The sequence below is a fragment of the Leucoraja erinacea genome, chromosome 11 (genome assembly GCF_028641065.1).
Source record: "Leucoraja erinacea ecotype New England chromosome 11, Leri_hhj_1, whole genome shotgun sequence".
NCBI lineage: Eukaryota > Metazoa > Chordata > Chondrichthyes > Rajiformes > Rajidae > Leucoraja > Leucoraja erinaceus.
The window spans coordinates 2,641,652-2,668,513 of record NC_073387.1 but is presented as its reverse complement, the minus strand read 5'-3'; the positions used below and the strand labels follow the sequence as shown (position 1 = coordinate 2,668,513).

At 43.0% G+C, this 26,862-nt stretch overlaps 1 protein-coding gene across 3 annotated transcripts in view; it reads right to left on the bottom strand.

Moving 5' to 3' along the window:
* Positions 1 to 1,234: 1,234 nt before the first annotated feature.
* LOC129701415 (F-box/WD repeat-containing protein 11) overlaps positions 1,235 to 26,862 on the bottom strand; it is a 171,766-nt gene continuing 146,138 nt past the window's right edge. For 2 of the 3 annotated variants that reach the window (XM_055642568.1, XM_055642570.1), the window contains exon 14: positions 1,235 to 5,661. The gene's annotated coding sequence lies outside the window, so the exon portion shown is untranslated. The remainder of the gene's footprint in view (positions 5,662 to 26,862) is intronic. The other variant, XM_055642569.1, reaches the window with a different exon arrangement.

Below are 26,862 nucleotides of genomic sequence, written 5' to 3'. Positions count from 1 at the left end.
GACGGATAGGGTTGGGTTTCTTTGGAACATAAGCGGTGAGGAAAGACTTAGTGAGGTTTATCAAACGATGAAGTGCTTAGATAGAGCAACAAGGAAGAATCGATTTCGCTTATCAGAGATATCTTAACTGGGGTCTAGGATGAAAAGTATTGGTTATTTTTAGGATTACACTAGACTAAGTGGGACCCGTTAGGTCCCAGCATCACACGGGAGGGCTGGTCCCCCAACGCAATATTACACCTCTCCACCAATTCCAATATTGGTGGCCAGTGGGGGGGGGGGGCTTTCTGGAGCGCTAGTATGAGTGTTGTGGGCTGAAGGGACTGGTTTACAGAGGGCTAGTATAGACATTGTGGGCCGAATGGGTTATTGGGCTGTCGGCTCAGTCACTCAAGCCTGATGTGCTGGCACTCACTCATGGCTGGTGGGCTGACAGTTGACTCACGGCCATTCCTTGAAATTTCATTTCAAGCAGGATGCAAGGCCACCAAATTCAAGTGCAGTTTCATACCATTTCAAGCAGGGTACAAGGCCACTAAAGACAGCGAGTCGTGACACTCCCTCCTCCATCTTGCAGAGACTGAGCCACGCCCACACATCTGGGTTTTATAGTCCCTCCCTCTCCCACCACAAGGGGCATGGCCTTCATGGCATGATTGACAGGAAAGAGAATCTCAACATTTTTTTTAAACACAAATAACTCTTATTTTTCATCGATGGGAAAACTCCTCGGCACCTGATGAGCGGAGGGGGACTCTGAGTAAGGTGGCCAAAATCACAGCCATACATGGTAGCGTTTTTTCTAAAATCAATATAAAGCGCAAACAGGAAGTGGTCAAGATGAGACTTTTACTTATATAGAAGGTAAGGCAACTTTAATTAGGCACGGTAACTTTAATTAGGCAAGGCAACTTTAATTAGGCAACACAGTTTTAGCATTTCCAAACCAAAGGCAACACAACTTTAGCATTTCCAAACCAAAGGCACACAGCTTTAGCATTTCCAAACCAAAGGCAACACAGCTTTAGCATTTCCAAACTATATTTTCAAACCACCACATTAAGGGCACTGCAGGTCAGTAAAACCACTCACAGTTTAGTTGACAAGTGTTCAGTGTTATTTACAGCTCAGACTGAGAGAAGTGACCCTCTCACTGCCCCATCTTGCAGAGACTGACGAAAGACTGGGAAAGATGCAGGAGGGCACTCAACACTTCCGGGTTTTATAGTCCCTCCGGAAGGGGCGTGGCCTTCAGGAGCGAGAATCTCAACATTTTTTTAACACTAATAAATCCTCTTGTCCTGCTCAGCGGAGGGGGACTCTGAGTAAGATGGCCAAAAATCACAGCCGTAAGTGGCAGCGTTTTTTTTTTCTAAAATCAATATACAGAACACCAGGAAGTGGTCAAGATCAGACTTTTAGTAATATAGAAGAAAGCAAGAAACAATTCTTTCACTTGGAGGGTTAAAAGGGATCTGATGCACTTCCAGGAAACAATTCAACTGGAGTATTGTGTGCAATTTTGGTCTCCTAATTTGAGGAGGGACATTATTGTCATTGAGGGAGTCACCCAGGTTAATTCCCGGGATGGTGGGACTGACAAATGATGAAATAATTAGTCGACTGGGCTTGTATTCGCTGGAATTTAGAAGGATGGGAAGGTGTCTTATGGAAATATATAACATTCTTTAGAGGATTGGACAGGGTAGATGCAGGAAAAATGTTTCCAATGTTGGGGGAATCCAGAACTAGGGGTCACAGTTTAAGAAAAAGAGGTAGGCCATTTAGGACTGAGATGAGGAAAAACTTTTCACCCAGAGAGTTGTGTATCTGCGGAATTCTCTGCCACAGAAGGCAGTGGAGGCCAATTCACTGGATGTTTTCAAGAGAGTTAGATTTAGTTCTATGGGCTGAGGGAACCAAGGGATATGGGGGAAAAGCCAGAACGGGGTGCTGAATGGCCTACTCCTGCACCTATTTTCTATGTTTCTAACTGTACGTGGATGTTTGCTCAACAGCAGTGCCTCCCCAGGGGTCAGACCTTGTATGGAAGGCAGGATTACTTTGGGCAGCTCTTAGCGATTGTCATGTACCTGACGAGAGGAATGGCAACCTGTCCCATAGATTTTGTATTGTTGTACTCTCTTAACCAAATGTAACTCTAAACAGATTGCATCCAGACAACAGCACATTTGACTGGTAATGGTGGCACCTCTTGGAAATCACCAAGGACATTCATTAATTTTAATTGAGCCCAAATTAACTTCAAGCTTAAAAACAGCTTTAATTAAGCTCAGAACTTTCTTGGAGGTACACAAATATAGAAGAATGATTTTGCCGAAAACAAATTTAAAAAGAACAGATTATTTGGGAAAAACGTCATAAATCGGCTTCCAAGAGCTTCAATTACTGGCTATTACAGTTTATGTATTCAAAGTTAACTTTTCTATCTAGCATTGATTGACCAGTTAAAAAAACTTTGCTCTCTTCTGGAATGTCAGTTTGTGTCCAGGCTCAATTGCTAGTGCCCCAGTTTTGCCATGTAGAACTTTTAAATAATGGAATATTTTTGTCCAAAAAGATTCCGAATTCCCAGGCAATTCCATCGTGGATGCAGATCAGACGGAATAGAGGAAAACTCCGTCTAACGATGGTTCGATTCGGTTTGAATCTCAATCTTGGAGGAACATTCTTGACTGGATCAACCCAAAGTTGTCCAGTTTAGTCAAGGCTGGAATATGGATGAAGAGCATGTATTCACTGCACACAGGTAGGTCCCTTACAGCTGAGGTTTACCCTTTACTGTATGTACATTTCCCACTGCAACAAGTAGATCTTGGAACAGTGCAGAACACAAGTTGAGGACTCCACACGTACAATAGACCTTGCATTTCTTCAGTCTTGATCACCATTTGACTTTAGCATAATTGATTCATTATTTCACCCTCCTTGGTTCCAAATTCCTTAATATCTTTACCTCACAAAATTCTTTAAATCTCGGAATTCCAGATCTCCACCCACCTCCCTTGGAAGCACCCTTTCCCGAGACCATTACTCAACTGCTCAATGTGTAGGAAGGAAGTGCAGATGCTGGTTTACACTGAAGATAGACACAAAATGCTGGAGTAACTCAGCGGGACAGGCAGCATATCTCTGGACAGAAGAAATGGGTGGCGTTTCGGGTCAAGATCCTTCACTCTGAAACGTCACCCAATTCCTTCTATGAATAATAGAATTAATAATTAATAATATAATTCCTTCTGAGATGCTGCCTGTTCTGCTGAGTTACTCAACTGCTTAACTAGTTTTAAAGTTATGCCCCCTTACCCTAAATGTTTCTACCCAGGGAAATAGTGTATTTTTAATCTACCAACTCGATAATGATATCTACTTAATGGCCTGGGTTAGCTCACCCCTGAACTTACCTTGTTGAAATGAATACAAGACAGATATAACATTGCGTCAACAGTATTACTGACAACACACGGTTGGGATGATCTACTATAGATCACCCAAGGGTTTACGAGCCTCCTGCTTTGTGAAGGACACTCCCCTCTGCACATTCAATTGCTCCGTTTAGCTCAGTCATTTTTTTAAACTGAATTTATTAAGCACATTCCACGGTAAAGCTTGAACTGAAACAATTTTCTGTACATTTATAACAGTCGTAATGAACTGTCCCGACATATATACTTATTTCAACTGGTAAGATGGCAGGGTTCGGAGGTTTCAAACATAATTACATGACATAATCATCATATCCCAGCACTTTCAGAGCATCAGCCGGACTGTCCCTCAGCAGGGTCCACAGCTGTGAGCACTAAGCATACTCGTAGAGTACAGCCAATGTCAAACAGTTCCTTAATCCTCGGTTCCTTGCATTCCTGCTACATGGTTCTGCAGCTGCCAACTGAAAAAAAGATTCCTTTGCAGCACACACTGGGCATAGGACTTCAAAACAGGTCTTTAAATTAAAGCATTACAAAATATACACCCAAATACAAACAAGACACCAACTTTTGTGGGACCAGACGCCTTGTCTCTCAAAATGTGTAAAACACAAGCAGTTGAATCCCCTCCTCAGGGGAGAGAAGGGGGAAGAGTACAGAATCTGAGCTTTGGCCGTGACAATGTTTGCAACATACACAAACTATAGAGGCAATACTTGCAGAAACCGCTTCTGCAAAGATAATAATGTTAATTGAGATGTCTTAAAACATAGCTTTCAACCTTTACAAAACGTGTGCTCTAGGAAATTGCAACCTTTCTTTGAAAGGCTGTGGGAAGGAGGAGAGAATCATTTTATTTAGTCTGAAGCTTGTCTGGCAGCTAGGTAGCAGATGACCACATCAGGCTAAAACACTAGGAGGATTCCAGAATATGTACAAAAACAAAGATAGTCAATAATTACTTGGTCCAAGAACTGCACCTAATTATATACTAGAGGCTTGAGGTGGGAGTTTGGAAGGGGGGGGGGGGGGTAGAGAAAAATGAAAAAGCTTTCCTTAATAAATCCAATGTAATTTTAAATACAATTTCAAATAGGACTTCCACATCTTCCTGTAAAAAGAAAATATTTGAAATGAGAAGAGAAATGAGGTCACTAATCTGTATTTAAAATCAAACTGGGTTTCACTCTTGAACACAGTAGTGGCCCTGTTTCTAAAGAGGTACGGGGCACAGCAGTCCACACGTAAGTACATGCTTTTCACAGTTAGTGCAACATAGCCCTCATTTAGTTTCAGGAACACTGAAGGGAAAGGGGTTAAAAACCATGAGAAGCTTCAAACTGGTTACTATACAATTAGCACACAACATTTATATACAACTAGCTACATTCGACACAGCTCAAATGCATGTAATTTTCATATATAAGCAGCTACCACTTCTATTTACTGTTAGTTTTATATATAATATATATATCATATATATATTATATATATATTATATATATTTTAAAAAAGAACACCCCCCACCCCATTCAAAAAACACCAACTTTAGGAATTCATTCGATGCACTGTTTTCCTTGTGCTGAACATGCATCCATTAATAATAATCTAAATGAAAATGAGAGAAATTGAGCCAAATTCCAGGGCACCTTTACAAGTTTTGACAGAATACTGCTTCCCAATACATACCAAGCTTTGAAAAATTCCACATGTCGTTGTAAAACAATATGGCACCCAAACAAAGAAACAAAATGTTCCAACAAATGACTTCATCCCCGTTTTCTCAGGGCAAAGTGCAAAGCGACACTGAAAGGGCCAAGTTCTTCCAATCTATCGTTTGGCAGAGAGTCCATTTGGAAGAATCCATTTCCGCAACACTGAGTTTTGGAACCAGAAACCACTTTCTTCGTTATGTATATGGTATGGCAGGCGATTAGACTCGTTATATGTCCAATCTCGCAAGTTCTGCAATAAGAGTCTATTCTGAGGTCTCTGAGGGAAGAAACGCAGGAAAGAAGGGGTGGGGGAATTCAAGGAAGGGAAATGGGGGGGGGGGGGGGGGGGGGGAAGAAGGCATGAAGTACTGTACTGATATCTTGCTGGTTTCAATCTGTCCACATCCACAGAAACCAAGCTACCACACTAAACATGGTTTTTGAGCATAGTCATCTTCAGGCTCTGCATAGCTAATATCCAGTAGTCATTCCAGCCCCTGTGAAACAAAAGAATAAATCAATCATTAGCTTTCAATTCCCATCTCTTCCCAATTCCACTGCACCCCACCCTTCCATTCCTCACTCCAAAATCTAGGCTGAGCCCTCTAGCAGGGCAATGAGCCAGCAATACCCGACTGGGATGGTTGCTGCTTTACACAAACCTTGACAGTTACAAAAGATCCCCAGCACAATTTGTTGTGCTGCTGCAAATAATAATGTCATTGTTCTATCTGGGACATATGACAATAACACACTCTTGACTTGACTCTTCAACATTCCTGTGCCAAGTTAGTCCTTGTACAGATTCAGCAAGGCCACCCATTTGGTTAGAGGAAATGATTGCAGGGGAGAAGGGCTTATTTGATTCAATGTAGATAATTTTCATACATCCTATTGCTTTCTAACGTTTTGGTATACTTTGTTTTTTAATGGATTTTGAATACTTTAAATGTTAGAAACATTTAGCAACATTCAAACTTTGGGACCACAGATTAACTGTATGCCGAGGGAATTCCATGGCTGGGTTTTGTATTTTGCAACTGGAAAACCAGTGACGAATAGCTTAACAATGGGAACATTTTCACTGGTGGGTCTATTGGTATGTTTGGTGGCCTGTGAATTTAGGCACAATTGTTGGCATTCTTACACAAGAGTTTGGATCCAGTCTCGACCAAACTAGTATCTAGAAATTAGACTGAGTGAGAACCGCATTGCTAAGTTTAGATTGAAGGTAAAGACCGTTATGTTTTGGATGCAGCAGGACAAAGACTTCTTGAAAACTGACTCAATATTTCACATTAAGCAAAATGTATTGCAGAAATATTCTTGGCTCTGCAAAATCTAGATTGACCAGTGTTATAGAAAAGGAGGGCTGAATATATAGATAGATTTTGAAACTGGACTCTTATGTGCCTTTCAGGATGGATATAAGATTTCATCATGCCATTTCAAAGAAAAACAAGGTAGATTTTGCAAACATAAATCACTAACACTAATTACCTGGCCATGGGGTCTCACTGTGCTTGTTCTCAGAGCAATCCCACCAGTCCCAATTCCCGTAATCCTCCTTGCAACCTCTTCTCCCTCACATGTCCGTCAACTCCCAGGTCTCCAGCAACCCACCAACCCGAGGGATAACTTACAACGGGCAATGAACCCACCAACACATCTCTGGCATGTGGGAGGAAACCAGAACACCCGGAAGAAACAGTTAAAGGGAGAACATGCAAATTCCATATCGACTGCACCCAAGATCAGGACAGTCCTTGTTTAAAATGCTCTGGGACAAAAAATACTGTGCTCTTTTTCGATCAATTGATCTTCTTGCCTGGACTTGGGCCGTACACTAAACACTGATATTTAAATAGATAAGAGACTGGAGACAACACAATATCTGTTCTATAATCAATTGTTGGCAATTTTACATTCTTACACAAATAGATGCTGTGCGAGACCAAGGCTACCAGGAAATCTCAATCCATAGCAAAAATTACAAAAAAAACCAAAAAACAAACTGCTTTTGCCCTGATCTCGGTAGTGTAAATACCTTCAAAACGCTTGATTTATTTTCTCTATTAGCCTAGATTGGAAGCTGCGTCTTCCTCTGCTATCTTCTTCTTTTGCACCTTAGCCATTTAATAGGTGACCACGCAACTTCACATCCTGTTTTAAACTAACACTGTTCACAATTACTTGCCCTCAGCTACTGCCAACCTTTTCCCTCATCAGTGCTTCAATTTATCTCAAAAACTCTTGTCCTCAGTGTATCTTTAATTTTATACTTGTATCAACTTTGATCACCCTGCTACAGAAGTATTCAGACCCCTTCACGTTTTCCACATTTTGTTACGTTACAGCTTTATTCTAAAATGGGTTAATTCATTTTTTAAAATCATCAATTTACACACAACACCCCATAATATAAAAACAAAGTACAGAGAGATCCTTGATGAAAACCTGCTCCAGAGCCTTCAGGACCTCAGTCTGAGGCAGAGGTTCACCTTCCAACAGGACAACGACCTTAAGCACACAGCCAAGACAACGCAGGAGTGGCTTCGCGACAAGTCTGTGAATGTCCTTGAGAGGCCTAGCCAGAGCCCGGACTTGAACATGATCAAATATCTCTGGAGGGACCTGAAAATAGCTGTGCATCGACGCTCCCCATCCAACCTGACAGAGCTTGAGAGGATCTGCAGAGAAGAATGGGAGAAATTACCCAAATACAGGTGTCCAAGCTTGTAGCGTCATACCCAAGATGCCAAGCTTGTAGCATCATACCCAAGACTTGAGGCTGTAATCACTGCCATTAAGGTGCCTCAACAAAGTACTGAGTGAAGGGTCTGAATACTTATGGAAATGTGATATTTCAGTTATTTATTTTTAATTACTTTGCTAAAAATTCTAAACACCTGTTTTCACTGTTTATTATGGGGTAAAAAAATGAATTTAGTCAATTTTAGAATAAGGCTGTAATGTAACAAAATGTGGAAAAGTGAAGGGGTCTGAATACTTTCTGAATGCTCTGTATAGGAAAGATGCACTTTAACTGGAAAGAATGTAGGAATGATTTATACTGATGTTGCTAGGACTCAAAGTATTGAGTTTATAGGGAATGTTTGAGCAGGCTGGGATTTTATTCCTTGGAGCGCAGGAAATTGCGAGGGTGTCTTATAGAGATGTATACAATCATGAGTGGTAAAGATAGGATGATTGCAGATTTTTTTCCCATTTTATGGGAAATCAAGAATGAGAGGACAGGTTTAAGGTGAGATTGGAAAAATTTAACAGGAACCCAAGGGGCAACTTTTTCCACACATGTATATGGAACGAGCAAGTGGTTGTGGCAAGTACAATAACAACATTTAATAAAACATTTGGGCACTTACATAGAAAGTAAAAGATTAGATGGAATTGGGTCTCATTGTGGGCACATGGTACGAGCTTAGATGGGCATCTTGAACAACATGGATGTGTTGGGGCAAAGTATCTGTTTTCCTGCTGCATGGCTCTGCTGCAAACCACAATAGTTTGCTTAAGTCACAAATCACTCCCTTCTGATGACTTAACTTAAGAAACTTAAAAAGTTATGAAAACCTACCATTCGCAAAGATAGCAACATTATTGTTCCATCTTTCTTTCCACAGTAACTTTGCACTTTACAACCTCTCTAGATGACCAAGTTCTCCCAGTTCCTTCCTCTTCCGCATCTGATTTTTATCAGATCTCTTGGCAATTGTGCCTTCAGCTGCCTGACCCCAAGTTCTCAAATCCCTCCTCAAGATATTATTCACTCTTCCATCAGGCCCTTGATCATCTGACCCAAACACACCTCATATGTTGTTCAATGCTACTACTGTGAAAATCCTAGTGAAGCTTCATTGGGTTTTTGGACATTTATTGTTTTCATAGAAGGAACTATATGATTGTACAGAGTCTGTGCCAAAATTAAGACCCATGAGCAAAAACCTTTTATGTAACCCTTTGCTAGCTATTGGTTTATCCCAGGATCGAGATACAGTGAAAAACTTTGCATGCTATCCATTCCAATAGCATGTATGAACACTATCAAGCCTTACACACATGCAACAGGTAGTCCAAAGAGACAAATACTAGATTGCAGAATATAATGCTACAGCAGTTAGAGAAACTTGTGCAGATTTACATACAAGGGCCGTAATGAGGTAGGTCAGGAGATCAGGACTACACCCTCAGCTTATTAGAGGTCTGCCGTGTAGTCTTTTAACACCGAGGAAAAGACTGATTCTGAATCTGGTTGCATGTGCTTTAAAGCTTTTGTATCTTCTCCTAGAGGGGAGAATCATACAGACCAGACTTCTCACCATTGACTCCAACTACACTTCATGCTGCATCAGAAAAGCAGCCAACATAATCAAAGGCTTGCCCCACCCTGGTCAATCCTTCTTCTCCTTGCTCCCAAGCAGAAGGCACAGAAGATTGACAGCATACAACACCAGACCCAGGAACAGCTTCTTCCCCAGTTATCATCCTTCTGAATGGTCCTTCCATCTGCTTGTTTATTGAACTGATGCGCTACAATGCAGAAGACTATATCCTCCTCTCTACCCCCAATTGACAAGCGGAACAGTTGAGGTATTGGGTATAATGGACTCTACGTGCAGCACTGTGCTCCCAGCTGCTCCCCAGTCATAATCAGATCATAGTGGACTGTTCCTTTTTGGAAAACAAACATTTCCTAGGTCTTCTAATACGTCAGGAACGCCAGTTTCCTAAATACACATTTCCTGACTTGATGACTTTGATGTTGAGAAATCTTTTGCCAGCTTAGAATTAGCTTAAATGGACAGAGTGCAATCTGACTGGGATAGTGATTGCAGGATTGATGATATCATTAGGATGTACACTCCTCTCCAAAGTTTTGCTTTCAAAAAATTCATTACAGAACTCAACATGCATAAACATATGTATGTCATATGTTTATGCAAGAGACAAAGAGTGTCTGTGAGCCGACAGATATAACTTTGTGCAGATATACACCTTCACCTTTTTTTTAAACTACAGCTGCCACCCACACTCTAGTAATTCCTCATTCAATGGATTGGAGGGTGGGCACGATATGAAACCACAAGATGTTACATCCTCCAGGTGTCTCTTTATAAATACTTGGTTTGGGAACTCTATTAGCTCAGCTGGCGGATGTCTGATCTGGTAATGTATAATACAGAGTTGAATGGGCCCTGGTTCAGTCACTGGTTTCTGCTATTTGGTGATCACAGTCTAGATAGCAATAAGGATGCATCAGGTTTGGCTTCCTTCCACTAGGAAACTTCGAGGGGTGAGGATTGGGGAAATTTAGCCCAAACTTCCATGCTTCAGGAACCAATGCAGCAATGTGTCAGATTAAAACAGGTTTTAAGCACAGCACTGTGATGAGACTGACAGCACAGGACTTTAATCTACGACTGGATCAAAGGCGAGTAAGTGACCACAGAACTAGAATGGACTTCTTTAAGGCAATTTAAATACCTGGAAACCTTGGCCCATTCCAAAGCAAAATAAAGAAACACTGTCCATTCAATATTCATTTCTTGAATATTTTACAAATCTTTTAACCAGAGTCAAGGAGCTATAAAGCATGGAAACATGCCATCCGGACCACCTTGCCCATGCTGACCAAGTTAGCATTCTCAGTTAGTTCAATTTTCCCGCATTTGACCCATATTGCTCTGAACCTTTCCTATCCATATACATATGTATGAATGTCTTTTAAAAGTTGTAATTGTATATGCTGCTATAGCTTCCTCTGGTAGCTTGTTCCAGATATGGATTAGAGTCAGAGTGGAAAAAGTCCCCGTCACCTTAAACCTATGCCCTCCAGGTTTAAGATCCTTAGCAGAGGAAAAAGACGGGAGAATTCAATTTATCCAATCCCGTCATGATCCTGTGCCCCTCAATCTTCCACGCTAAGAAAAATAATCCTCAGTCTATCGAATGTCTCCCTACAAATCAAGCCTGCAAGTCCAGGCAATATCTGATGAATCTCTTCTGTATCCTTTCCACCTTACTGACATTCTTCCAATGGCTGGGCAACCAGAACTGCACGCAGTATCTCAAGTGTGATCTCACTACCAGCATTATGATGTCCCAACTTCTATACTCGGCTTCCATGGCCTGCATCCAATCTGCTTCAGTGAACTTTTATCTAAGTGTACCGTGAGACCAGGAGGCACTCATTCATATCGAATAAATTTACAGTGTCTTAAATAAATGAAAAAAAATGATATAAAATGAGCATTTCTCCTCTGTTTTTACCATGGAGAAAAACTGGAGAACCAAGGAACTTGGGGCAATCAAGGGATGTATCTTCAGAGCAGTCAGTATTACGGTTGAAGAGGTGCTGAAGGTCGTGATGCACATAAATGTCTCCCCAATCTGTGATAAATGTCTATCCCAAGAAGCAACTATAGCACATCCCTTTGTATAAAAATCCAAAAACTTTGGAATGAATTCTTTGAAATTTCTACAAAATTATTTAAAATAAAACTGAAACCAAACGCAGAATTGATTATTTTTGGAACAATGGAAGCCAGCCTTGAGCTGACCTCGTTCCAAAAGAGCTTACTTAATTACGGTTTAATAACGGGGAAAAAACTCATACAAATTCTGGAAAAACGCCCCAACACCAACGATAAATATGTGGATTTCAAATATGTCACCTGGAAGACGTGAGATTCCTCCTAGCAGGTAAACCAGACCATTTCCAAAAGATTTGATCTCCATTTATCGACTCATTACAAGTATAGGGTGCAACATAACTTTGAAAATAAATGGTTTCAGGACCTGGTGAGGGGTGTGTAAAGATACAAAGTAGGTATATCCCTTTTATCTTTTTTTACTTTTTTTATATCTTCTGTTCTCTTCTTCTCTCTTTCTTTTTCTTTGGCTTTCTTCTTAACTCTTTTTCGAGTTTTACATTTCTAAGGGTCTCTGTTCACTCTTTCACGCACTTACTATCCTATCTAACTCTCTTTACTTTTCTTCTTTTTAAAGTTTAAAATATGAAGTGGTACAGGAAATGTATTATGTTATTTTCGGCTTATATCACTGTAATGTACACTACTTCTAATAAATTAAAAAAAAAAAAAAAAAAAGAAGGTAGACAAATCTCCCCGGCCCTTATCCAGATATATCCGAGGACACTGTGGGAAACTAGAGAGGAAATTGCGGGTGCCCTGGCTGCAATTTACGAGTCGTCATTAAATACAAGCAAGATGCCGAAAGACCGAGGGTGGCAAATGTGCCTCTATTCAAGAAGGGCTGCAGGGAAAGGGCTGGGAGCTATACAGGGCTCGAAATTAACGGTTGCCCGGGTGCCACAGACCACTCAAAGTGCCGCCGGGCAACCTAAACGGCGAGTCATTTTGCCCAGCTTGGCAACTTGGTTTATACCAAAGATAGGCACTAAAAACTGGAGTAACTCCGCGGTTCCGGCCGCTGATGCCACTCCGCCAACGGCGCTTTCAAAACAGACCCTTGGAGGAGGGAGTTGTCGGTCAGAGGCGGAAGTAGAGTAGGGGGACTGTGGGGGAGGCTGAGGATAGAGCGCGGTGATTGGAGGAGGGAGACTCTCGACAGCCCTACACCGCAGCCAGGACCGATCCCGGTCTCCGGCGCTGCAATCGCTGCGGAACCACTGGACCATCCCCGTCCCCACCCGAGAGCCCCCCCCCGGGGGTGGCCAGAGGTGTCGGAAGTCAAACGGGCGCGGCGCCCCCAGTCAGCGCAGAGAAGCAGCGTTAAACCCAGCTCACTCTGCCTGTCCCGCCAGGTTAACCAACAGCCATGTCTGGATTGAGGCAGGGCTGTAGGCGAGACAGGCACAGTAGAGATGAAATTACCGTTCACAGAAGCCTCCGAATCCTCGCGCGTGTGAGAGTGTGCGCATGCGCGCGCAGCCGCCAAGATATTCTGTCTCCTCCATATTTTGGTTGCGATTTACGTGCCTGACAGGTGCTGGCCGAGGAGCGCTGGCCTTCCTTCCCACCTCCTCTGCCCCTTCCTCTCTCTCTCACGCCCCCTCCACTCCCCTTATCCTGAGACCCCTCCTCTCCATCCCGCACTGATCCCCATTCCTGCCTCTATTCAGTCCTCACTGACATCCCCTGTGCTCCCCACTCCCCCAATCTATTCATCTCTAGCCACCTCGCATTGATTCTCCTGCCACTCCCCATCAATCCTACACTGGTCCCCCAATTCATCCTGTACTGACCCCCCTTCCCATCCACCCTGCACTGCTCACCCCTTCATCCTGCACTGCTCCCCCCATTCATCCTGCACAGATACCCCCCATTCAACCCCGCTGACATCCCCCGTGCTCTCCCCTCACAATTGTACCTACTCCAGCCAGCACGCACTAATTCCCCTGCCTCAATCCATCCAATCCACACCGATTGCCTTCTCAAGCACCCCCCCCCATTAACACCATCTATCCATCCTGCACCGATTCATACACCCCCCTCCCCCCCCCGACCCAATTGTGCTGGAAATGTCTTCAGAGCTAACATTGACTATGTTTGATAACGGAATGCAATCAAATATGTTTTAATTCCCAATGTTATTATTTGTTTTAATCCATAAAGATGGATTAATTAAATTGTGAACACGTGAAACAATAAAACCGCAGTGTTCGATTGTCACTGACACGTTATTACAGAATTCATTTTAATGGCAAATCAATGCTCTTAATATGGAGTATCAGTACTGTAGTTATTTAATGAGCTACATTCACAACTATACGTTGGATTTATCCAGGTTTTACTTCTAGTCAGTCATATACATCACAAATTTAGTCAGGAGATATTTCAATTGAAATTTTAACATTAATTCTGAAGTGGGAATGATGGAAAAAGCATTTATCAACAATTAAGAAAAAAAAATGGTGCTTACAAATTGGGTATCTTCATTGCCACATACATCTAATCTGAATGTCCGGTAATGTGGCGTCTTGACACCTTTAAATAAATTACCAAACATTTGCTGCATTTATGTCCTTTGGCCATCTCTTGTTAGTTAGTGTAACGTTTAACCTATCAGATGGATATAGTCAGTTTTAACAGCTATTATCATAAAATGCCTTTAGAAAATTCCTTGCAGCCTGTATATTTTGTTGTGGATAAATTATGTGGGAAGCGAGAGTGTTTCTGTACCAATAGCAATAACGACCCATGCTATGGCCATGTCATGATAATTTTCAGTCCTTCACAGAAAACATGCTTGCATCAATCTGTACTGTGCATGGTTAAGCATATATGTTATCAAGGTCCAGGATTTATTGACACAGGTTGATCAAACGCTGAATAATCCAACCACATTTTTGTTTGGAAGTGGAAAGAAATAATAAAAATTGCATTCATTGCAATATGTAAAAAGAGTTGAGATACCATATTATAATTTTGCTGCATGTTATTGTGGTATATATCATGTTTTGATTGGTGAATATGTTAGTTTGTGACTTTTATTTGAAGCAGAAATAATAGTAAGATTAAACGAGAACTTACCAGTTTGAAGTTTTATCGTTATTTTATGAGGAGTAACGTTGAGGGAATACGTGAAGAACCCCGCCAGGACGCATGCGTGTCATTCTTCAAAGCAGCGGTGTGAAATCACAGATAACTGTAATGACTAAACATAGTAAGATTAGAGAAGAGATACCAGTTGAGTATATGATCAAGGGTGGGAGCGGAGGGCACGTATTCCCTCAACGTTACTCCTCATAAAATAACGATCAAAATTCAAACTGGTAAGTTCTCCTTTAATCTTACTATTTTACTTCGGAGTCACGTGAGTGACTACATAAAGATTTTAAAGCTCTGTGATTTCATGCCGTGGAAAACGAGTCCATGCATCACATCTGCCTTGATTATGGGGAGAATAGGATTAACATCATTAGACATCAATACGATATTGAAAACAACGATAAATTTATTAACACCAAATCATAGCCCCTATTTGTGGGGTAAAATCATATTACAGAGCTTAAAATTGTTTCTGAAAATGTTCCAGGTTCAATGACTGGTTTATTATAAAATCGTTGGAAAGTTCTCTCCGTTGACCATCCTGCTGTCTTGAGGATTTGGTCCATTGGAACATCCAACTTCATAGCTGCCGATGTAGCTGCAGCCCTGATGGAGTGAGATTTAAAAATGTTAGTGTCTACTCCAGCCTTTATTAGGACCCGTCTTAGCCATCTCGAGATGGTCTGGACTGTCACTTTTTTGTGTGGCTGTTTGTAGCTGATTAAAAGTGCCATTTCTTTGCCTCTGATGATCTTTGACAAACTCCATCATATAATACTGTTTTCATTGTCAGTTACAATAGAGGACAGATCTGTAGGTGTAGACCCTGAATTCAGTATAAGCCCTGCATCCCCGTCTGTTCTGTTTACCTAATTCTAGATGGGGATTAGCATCAAAAATTCCCCTCATGAAATTTGGTTACATGGGGGTGTGTCCTACAGTTTGCCGCTCTGCGACTGGCCCTTTGTATGTTGACCAGGGCACTTCTGCATGCAGTTTTCATGTCAGTTTCCGTAGGTGAAGAGCTGTAATGGAGGCTTGCCAGCAATTCCAGAACAGACGGTCATGTATATTGATCACATCCCATATTTATTGTGTGACAGTACTTTTGGGGGATTTCATTATGTACACCAAGTACTGAGTTTTTGGTTACCTGGGTGTGGGCCGACAGAATGTATCTCTGTTCCTTGCCGTCAGTCCCAGGTGTACAGCGAGGTGCTTTGGCACTCTAACTGAGCCCCTCATCGAAATGGAGGCTTGTATAGGAATGAACAGACGGGACTGTTGATTGATCTGTGGTTGAGGTTAAATTAGGTCTATGATGGATGTGATGCTTTTCTAATACCATGTCTTGAGTATCACCGGGAACCATGGTTGAGTAGGTCTGTGGGTACTATGCAAAATATCCAGACTGTTGTATTTTCCTTAAGTACCCGGTGATGAGTAGAAAGGAGGGAATCAAAAATCTACAATTTAATAGGTGCAGCAAAAATGCATCTGGGTAACTTCCCCTTGTTGCGGGATGAACCAGTAATTCGATAACTGGTGATTGAGCCTGGATGCGATAGTGATCGATATGGTTCTAATACCATGTCGAATTTCAGCGGGAACCATGGTTGAGTAGGCCATTCGGTACTATCATTGAATACCGTGACGCAAAGTCTGCCTGTAAATTTAGTTAATACCTGGTAAGTAGGTAGCTGATATCCAAATATCTCTCTAAATACAGCATTTTCCAAATTGTGTTGCAAAATTGCACTGTTGTTGATTGCCCCCCCCTGGTATATGCCACTACGGTGGTGTTGTCAATTTGTAAACATGCTGGTGATATATAACCCAGAACAATATCTCTGGAAGGCCATGGAATGCACTTAACATCTCCTGGTAGTTTATGCCCAGTGTTTGTAATAATACCTCCTATGCATTCCATCTCCCTCCACAGCTGGAGATGGAATTGGTAGCACCCCAACCAAGTGCACTGGCATCAGTTTGTAGTATCATAGACTGGTTGCTGATAATGATTGGATTGGAACAATGCCTAATGTTATGTTCCCACCATTTTAGTTCCATTATGGCTTCGTTTGGTAGCTTCATTGGTCTGTCAAAATGACCACCATTAATTTTGAGTGCTCCTATTTTCGCTCTCTGTAAATTTTGATAATGTAAAGGTCCGAATTGTGTGGCTGGAAACGCTCTCTGTAAATTTTGATAATGTAAAGGTCCGAATTGTGTGGCTGGAAACGCAGCCACTTATCCCAATTATTATTGCTACCAGTCTGATGGATGGTTTAGTGATGTCAATGATTTTGCTGCAAGCCTCTATTAAGGCTGTAACCTTTTCTTTCGGCAAAGTCACTGACATGTGAACTGAGTTAATGGTGAACCCCAGATAATCCATTTTGGTTGAAGGCATTAATTTAGACTTAACTGGATGGATGATAAACCCCAGTTTTTCAAATAATTGTTTTGTGGCTGTTACCGCTTGTTTAGCCAATTCCAAAGTTTTGCCCACAATAAGTATGTCATCTAGATATGCCATTACCATGTGTTTTTGTTTCCGCAGAAACGCTAGGGCTGGTTTCAAAATTTTTGTGAACAGCCTGGGGGCTGATGTTAGACCATTAGGGAGTGCCCTGTATTGCCAGTGCTGACCCATCCAGTTGAATTTTAAATAACATCTGTGGTCACCTCTTATGGGTACTCTATAGTAAGCATCTTTTAAATCGATGCTTGCCATGTAGTAACCTTTGGAAATCAATTGCTTAGCAGTAACAAAGGTTTCCATCTTGAAATGAATATATTGTACGAAAGTATTCAAAGTAGTCAAATCGATGATGATGCGGCAACCACCATCTTTCTTGTTTTTGATAAAGATGTTGGACACGAATTCCTGTGATTCGTGTTGGGTTTTCTCAATTACTCCTTTTTTATAAAGCCGCTGTAGTTCAGCATGTGCTTTTGATTTTTCTATGCCTGTAAGCACGAACATTCGGTTCGGTACATGCTGAACTGGAGGGTTATGTTTTTGTATAAATTCTATGGTATAACCCTGGATACTGCTTAAAATATAAGTGTCGGTAGTTAACTTATTCCATGCATCCAGATAGTATTGTAATCTCCCACCAACCTCCATGCTCCCTTCAATTCGTAAGGAACCAGACCCACCTACCTCCATGGTTACCAGTGGTAGGTTTGTTACTTTTTCGGCATCCTCCGTGGACGTTGAGGCGCCGGTGTCTGGGTCTGTAGTTGGGTTGATGTTGAGGGTTTGCGCATTTTCCAGGAAGGCCGGTCTGGGCCATGGCCTAAAAAAGACCGATGTTGTGTGTTCCTGGCCTTTGCGCTTTCTCCAGTTTGTCTTGGCCGACTGGTGGGTGCGTAGGGGTGCTGTTTCTGGCCGAAGTAGTTTTTGGACGCTGCTTTTATGAGCCCCAGGGTTTTAGCCTCTTCGTCAAGTTCTTTGACCTGTTTGGATAAGTCCCCTCCAAATAGTAGTATTGGTGGTTTGGAGGTTCCAGGTTTGCAGAGGCCTGCAAATTTGGGGTCTAAAGCCGGTTTGATAGCACTCTTCTTAATACTGTTTAACTCGTATTGGGAGTTGCAAAATAAAGCCAGTGCATCTTGGTGATCTTGTGTCATGTCTTGTTTGTTCAATGTGCGGGCGAAAGCCGTAATTCCCGCTGTTAGGACTTTCAGAGCTTTTTGTATTTTCAAGTCCCTGGCTCTGATCGATGCCCCGACATGTTTCCAGATGCACTGGTTGACACTGGGAACATTTCGTGATTTGCAGTTCCCTGGTGGTAAGTGTCTTGCCGTGATGTCCAATAATGCCTGTCCCTTGTAGCTGGTTGAATGACATGTAGTCGATACTTGCAGCTATTTTGGGCTCCAGGTTTTGACCAGTTTGGTCGGGTTGAATAAACTGGGACACCATATCCAATAGGTTTTCTTTCACCCCATGCACACTAGGGGTATGTTCTGCACACCCCTCTTCAGGGTCAGCCCAGAATTGACCCCCCGTACTCCCCTCTGATGAGGGAGAAACAATGTACAGCCCCACAAGAGGTACTGCTGTAGGACTTACTAGCTGCCCACTGTGGCTAGTCTGCATCTCCCGGAGCCTGCCACTTTGGAGTATTTCCTCCAACAGCCGCTCCAACTGGCTCCTATGCTCTCGGGCACAGGCCACTCGCGGCTGCTCCTGATCCTGCAGCCGCTCCAACCGGCTCCAATGCTCACGGGCACTGGCCGCTCGCGGCTGCTCCTGTTCCCCCAGCCGCTCCTACCGGCTCCAATGCTCACGGGCACTGGCCGCTCATGGCTGTTCAAAGTCGGACTCATCGGAGTCAACGACTTTGCTTTACCGCCCGGCCGTGGTGTAGATTTGGCCGGTGCGGCAGCGAAGTCGGGCACAGCTGTTCCCATTACGGGAGATTGGCGTGCCGTCGGCTGCTGCTGGCTGCCCGCAACTCCGTGGTTCTCCCCCGCCAGCTTTTTCGCAGCCTTCTTTCTCGTGGATCTGTCCATGCCTCCACCTGTAAAGTAAGTGGGAAGAACGCAGAGTCTCCTTACCTGCTGTTCCCGGCTTCTAAATTCTGCCGCTAATGGGAACATCGTTCCCCCTGCTGTGACTCGTTGCAATGCGTGTAGCGATATGGCACGCATGCGTCCTAGCGGGGTTCTTCACGTAGTCACTCACGTGACTCCGAAGTAAAATATGTGAATGCTTCATTGAGCATAATTCTGACTGGTAACTACGCACTTCGTCCGAGCACGCGTCATGCAATCCATCTTAAATGACAACCTAAAATGTCATTTGGCAACCTAAAAGGCTGCCAAGGTTGCCCGGCTGGCAACAGGGAAAAAAAGTTAAGCGAGAACCCTGCTATAGATGAGTGAGCTTTACATCTGTAGTTGGAAAGTTTCTGGAGAGTATTCTGAGGGATAGGATATACATGTATTTAGATAGACAAGGGTTGATTAGGGATAGTCAGCATGGCTTTGTGCGTGGGAGGTCATGTCTCACAAACCTGATCTAGGTTTTTGAAGATATGACCAAAAAGGATGATGAGGGCAGAGCTGTAAAGGCTGCATATATGGATTTCAGCAAAGCATTCAACAAGATTCCTTATGGTAGGCTGTTCTGGAAGGTTAGATCGCATGGGATCCAAGGAGAGATAGCTGAACGGATAGAAAATTGGCTTTATGGAAGCAGAGGGTAACAGTGGAAGGTTGCTTCTCGGACTGGGGGCCTGTGACTAGTGGTGTGCCTTAGGGTACGGTGCTGGGCCCATTACTGTTTGTCATCTATATCAATGATTTGGATGAGAACATGCAATACAAGATTAGCCATGCAAGGTAAAGGGGAAACATTTTATAGGAATCTGAGGGGTAACATTTTCACGCAAAGGTGGCGGGTGTATGGAATGAGGTTGTTGAGGCAGGGACTATTGCAATGTTTCAGAAGCAATTAGACAAGTACATGGATAGGATTGGTTTAGAGGGATATGGCCCAAACACAAGCAAGATGGGACATGTTGGTCGGTGTGAGCAAGTTGGGCCGGAGGACATGTTTCCACACTGTATCACTCTGTGGTTCTATCAACCCTACACAGAATAACTCTTCAGAAGACACTAAAGATACAGCAAATACAATCTGCAGACATTCTCAAGCCAACATGGCTCAGTTTATGAATTCAATTGTTGAAACACCAGGCTTCTGCTGGAATGGCTGGATTGATATTGCATTAGTTTTGAAGATGTCCTAGAAAATGTACTCATTTATTGTTGGTTATGAAAGTCAGCATTAAAATGAAAATCAAGACAAAAGTGAGATGAGATTTTTCTTTTTGTAGGTCAGAGATGAAATGCCTCTTACTGCGCATGTCATTTAAATCCAAAGACCATGAACAAATAAGCCTCTAAAGGACTACAAATAGGACTACAGGCTCAGTGCTGGAAGTGGCCTCAGGACAATGATGGGAAGACATCGGCAGCGTGAGATGACCTATAGAGGAAGCCTTATTTCCCAGAACCAGAGATTTTAGTTGCCTCAAGTCTCATGTCTCAAGTCTTTCGATAAATGGTTCACTTTATTTATTCAAATCGTTTGCTATGTCGCTCTTCAAGGGAGATGCTAAATGCATTTTGTTGTCTCTGTACTGTACACTGACAATGACAATTAAAATTGAATCTGAATCGGAAAGTCCGTTTGGAAACCAATACAGCAACAGCACAGGTTGGAGTAACTTTGCTCAGATTGTTTGGAAGTAGCTTGTCCACAGGATACAGAGAAGGGGGAAATAGGTTCCAGATCTTCTACAGGTCACCACACGGCTCCATTCCTGAGAACTGTATGTAACCTGAACAGTTCAAAGTCGGAAGTATTGACACCTGACAATATTTAAATAATGCAGGTCAACCAAGGGCAATATGTAATTAAACCAGGGCATTTAGCTCAACCAGATTTCTCTGTAAGTTGCAACGGATATTGCCACAAACCAAGTTCCCACAAGGCAGAAGATGCCTGCAGCCCAACAACATCTGGTAATCAAATCCCACCGGCCTCCCAAATACTTCATTTTAGATGTAGGAAGGAACAGCAGATGCCAGTTGCACTGAAAATAGACTAAATGCAGGAGTAACTCAGCAGGTCAAGCAACATCTCTGGAGAAAAGGAATAGGTGACGTTTCGGGTCCAGACTCTTGTTCACACAGAGTCAGGGGAGAGGGAAACCAGAGGTAGCCGGAGAACAGGTGGAATCACAGAAGGTGAGCAGCGAGAGAGAGTGCTGCAGAACTCCTGAGATAGAAGAAATTCTTCAAAGTAGGCATACATTGTGAAAATTTCGCAGTGGAGCAGACAACCTATTTTTGTGGGCAGGCTATACATATATCAGGCGCTGTGGGAGGACGAGTAACGTAATTTTGCAGGAAGTTCCAAATTGTGGCCCTGAAACATCTCTGCTGGCTCCTCAATTATTTCCATGCCATATCTCTTAACTCCAAGAACAAAAGGACACAAAGATTTGGAGTAACTCAGCAAGTAAAGGCAGCATCACTGGAGAACATGGCTAGGTGAAGACCCTTCTCCTTTCGGATGAAGACCCTTCTTCAGAATGATGGGGGTGGGGGGGGTAGGAGAAGATGCTGGAAAAGAATAGAGGAGGGACAAAGAGTGACAGGTAAAAGTTCAATATAGGCGAGGGGGGGAGTTTTGATAGGTAGATGGTTGGAACAAAGGCAAGAGATAGGCGAGTGTCCAGGTGGGGCACAAGGTGGGAGGTTGATAAGAGGTTAGTTAAAATTGGAGAATTCAACGTCATACCGTTGTGCTGTAAGCTATGCCAAGCAGAAAATGAGGTTCTGTTCCTCCAGTTTGCGTTTGACCTCACTTTGTCAGTATGGGAATGGGAAAGAGTTAAAATGGTTAGCAACAGTAGGCCTTGATGGACTGAGCGCAAGTGTTCAGCAAAATGGTTGCAGAGTCTATGCTTGGTCTCACCGTTATTCAGGAGGCCACATCTGCAACAGTGGATGCAGTAGATGCTGGAGTAGTTCCTGAGGATTGGAGGGTAGCTAATGTAACACCACTTTTTAAAAAGGGAGGGAGAGAGAAAACGGGGCATTACAGACCAGTTAGTCTAACATCAGTAGTGGGGAAACTGCTAGAATCAGTTATTAAAGATGGGATAGCAGCACATTTGGAAAGTGGTGAAATCATTGGACAAAGTCAGCATGGATTTATGAAGGGTAAATCATGTCTGACGAATCTTATAGAATTTTTTGAGGATGTAACTAGTAGAGTGGATATGGGAGAACCAGTGGATGTGTTATATCTCGACTTTCAGAAGGCTTTCGACAAGGTCCCACATAAGAGATTAGTATACAAACTGAAAGCACACGGTATTGGGGGTTCAGTATTGATGTGGATAGAGAACTGGCTGGCAGACAGGAAGCAAAGAGTAGGAGTAAACGGGTCCTTTTCACAATGGCAGGCAGTGACTAGTGGGGTACCGCAAGGCTCAGTTCTGGGACCCCAGCTATTTGCGATATATATTAATGATTTGGACGAGGGAATCGAATGCAACATCTCCAAGTTTGCGGATGACACGAAGCTGGGGGGCAGTGTTAGCTGTGAGGAGGATGCTAGGAGGCTGCAAGGTGACTTGGATAGGCTGGGTGAGTGGGCAAATGCATGGCAGATACAGTATAATGTGGATAAATGTGAGGTTATCCACTTTGGTGGCAAAAACAGGAAAGTGGAATATTATCTGAATGGTGGCCGATTAGGAAAGGGGGAGATGCAACGAGACCTGGGTGTCATGGTACACCAGCCATTAAAAGTAGGCATGCAGGTGCAGCAGGCAGTGAAGAAGGCGAATGGTATGTTAGCATTCATAGCAAAATGATTTGAGTATAGGAGCAGGGAGGTTCTACTGCAGTTGTACAGGGTCTTGGTGAGACCACACCTGGAGTATTGCGTACAGTTTTGGTCTCCTAATCTGAGGAAAGACATTCTTGCCATAGAGGGAGTACAGAGAAGGTTCACCAGACTGATTCCTGGGATGTCAGGACTTTCATATGAAGAAAGACTGGATAGACTCGGTTTGTACTCGTTAGAATTTAGAAGATTGAGGGGGGATCTTATAGAAACTTACAAAATTCTTAAGGGGTTGGACAGGCTAGATGCAGGAAGATTGTTCCCGATGTTGGGGAAGTCCAGAACAAGGGGTCACAGTTTAAGGATAAGGGGGAAATCTTTTAGGACCGAGATGAGGAAAACTTTTTTCACACAGAGAGTGGTGAATCTCTGGAATTCTCTCCCGCAGAAGGTAGTTGAGGCCAGTTCATTGGCTATATTTAAGAGGGAGTTAGATGTGGCCCTTGTGGCTAAAGGGATCAGGGGGTATGGAGAGAAGGCAGGTACTGGATACTGAGTTGGATGATCAGCCATGATCATATTGAATAGCGGTGCAGGCTCGAAGGGCCGAATGGCCTACTCCTGCACCTATTTTCTATGTTTCTATGAGGTTAGAGGAGATGCACGTGAATGTTTCACTTGTAAGGATTGCTGGGGTCCCTGGATGGAGGTGAGGGAGGAGATACAGGGACAGGGCTCAGACATTGAGTGTTTGCAACGCTGTTCAGTTTAGAGATCCAGTGTGGAAACAGGCCCTTTGGTGCCTGAGCCAACCAGCGATCACCCACACACTAGTTCGATCCTACACACTAGGGACAATTTACAGAAGCCAATTAACCTGCAAGCCTTTGGAATGTGGGAGGAAACCTCAACCGTTCCAGGGAGAACATAAAAACTCTGTTCAGAGAGTAGCCCGAGGCAGGATCAAACCTGGGTCTCTGGCGCTGTAAGGCAGCAACTACCGCTGCAATATTGTGTCGCCCCAAGACTGAGAGATTTTGGATACACTGATAACAACGATATGGGAATCAATTACGAAAGTGGACGAGATTTAGGATCAGCCATAATTTAATTGGGCAACAGTAAAGGTTTAAGGAACCATGTGGACTGCTCCTGTTTTAATGGGAAGCACTCTGTGCATATATACAGGAAGCCATGATAGGCTACAGTTGTAGTGTAGATGGAAGCATTTAATTTCAAAGCTATATTAATAGATTAAGTGAATGGCCAGAATCTGGGCAATCGCATTTACATGGTCTTCAATTCAGCATCCAAAACTATAAATCACTGTATTTTTTTAAACTTTGAAAGTTCGAGAAAAATAAAGACCTGCAGATGCTGGTTGATACCAAAGACAGACACAAAGCGCTGAAGTTACTCAGCGGGTCGCAGCATCTCTGGGGAAAAAGGATGGGTGAAAGCAGGGGAATGCCCCTTCTCATCTACTCCCCTCACCCCCCCCCCCTCACCCACACCTTCAGTCAGAAGAAGGATCCCGACCCAAAAATTACCCATCCTTTTTCCCCCAGAGATGCTGGCTGACCTGCTGAGTTACTCCAACACTTTGTGTCTATCTAGGAAACAGGTAGCATTATTAACTCTTGGGGACAAGGGGAAAAAATGAATGGCATGAATAACAAAGATGGGTGTTAAAAGTAAAGCTTTCATTCTCATCATTTAAAGAAGGTACAAACAGGATATATTGCCTTGAGGTAGTCAAAATAAAACAAAATTATGGCCAAATGCCTGTAATTTGGAAGGTTAACGAGCCAGGTAGTCAAAATATTATGGAAAGGCTAGATAAAGAAACCATTTATGCCAACTGGAGTACATAATAGGTGTTAAAATTTCAAGTATAGGGAAACACGTACATGCAAAGAATGGTAGACAGTGAAAACAATTCCACAAACAGCAAATGTGACGGCTTCCCAAGGATGCCTCTTTAATCCAACATCAAAAGGGAAATTGAGGATTTGGGGACAGCAGTGTACAGAGAAGGGGAAAGCAGCAGGTTGACCGAGGTGGCGGAAGAAACGTGTGCACACCAGGGTGGGAGTCGGAAGGGGGTGCATCACTTGCCACTGGAACATTTAGTGTTCACACAGTTGGGTTGTAGGCTATCCAAGCGAACTGAGGTGTTGTTCATTCAGTTTGCATGTGGCCCCACTCTGGCAATGGAGGATGCCATGGATATAAAGGTCCATATCGTTCGATTGTAGGCTACCCAAGTAGAATACGAGGTGCTATTCTTCCAGTAACCCAAGAGGAATAGGTTCCCAGAATTAAGCCACACAAACCTGGCCTTCTCAATTGCCAACGAGGCCATGCATAAACACAAAGAATAAAATTATATTCCACTTGGGTACCCAACAACACAATGGTATGAATATTGAAGACTGACACAAAATGCTAGAGTAACTCAACAGGACAGGCAGCATCTCTGGAGAGAAGGAATGGGTGATGCTTCTGATCGAGGCCTTCTTCAGGTATGAATATTGGGTTCTCCAGTTTTAGTAATACCCACCTTATCTTTTCCCTGTTCTCCTCCCAATAGTATCACACACTTTTCCCACCATCTCCCACCCCCCAGGGTCACCCTGCTCCTCCGTACACTTAGCTTCCTCCTCTCCCAACCTCGAGTCGCAAATATCCTCTGTATCCCCTCTCATGTGAACCATGAACCTTCCCCTCATATATTACCCTAAAGCGTTACATTTCACTGATCCTCTTTCCTCATTTGACACTCTTTATTCCTTTTCACATCTAACCTTTGTCTAGCCCCAACCAAGCCTGAAAGGTCCCAATACTGTCATCTATCCATTCCTTCCACAGGTACTACCTGAATTGCTGAGTTCCATTAGCATAGTTTTTTTACTCAAGATTCCACCATCTGCATTGTTTTGGGTAAGCAATGAATGGCTCTGGCATGTTATGGCAATGTACAATTAAAGAGAATTGATGTCTATCTTAATAGGCCCTCAACAAAAGCTTCATAAGGAGTTGAAGGAAGACATCAAGTGGCAATCTCCTGTATTACCACATCATTAAAGGCTTATTCCATTCAATGCACAGTCTGCCTTGTCACGTCAGTCTGCTGCTTGTGTATACAGGAAGCCATTCCTCACTGAAACAACAGGTATTTGCCCAGTTAGACAAAAATGCTGTAGAAACTCAGCGGGTGCAGCAGCATCTATGGAGCGAAGGAAATAGGCAAAGTTTCAGGGCCAAAACCCTTCTTCACACTGATGTGAGGGTGGGGGAAGAAGAAAGGAAGAGGAGGAGCCAGAGGGCTGAGGGAGAGCTGAGAAGGGGAGGAGACAGTTGGGACTACCTGAAATTAGAGAAGTCAATGTTCATACCGCTGGGGTACAAACTGCCCAAGTACTGTTCGGTTATCTGCCCTCAGAAGCTTGAAGTCCATTTGTGTGAATTACTTAGTTCCAGCAAAGTGTGTTTGAACATTGAGGTGTTTTGGCAGTTACAGTGTGTTCCCGTTAAATATGTAATTGTGCAACTAGGTAATTATAGCCATTGAAATTGAAGTTCATAGTTTATTGCCATCTTTCTGTTTTAAAATATTAAACCTTAGTGTACTTTTTGTTTATTCTAATTTAAAGATACAAAAGCTTCTTCCCTGCTGTTTGTACACTACTGAATGGACCTCTTATAAACTAAAGGTGCAATCCCGATCTTCCGGCCTACCTCGTTGTAGCCCTTTCAAT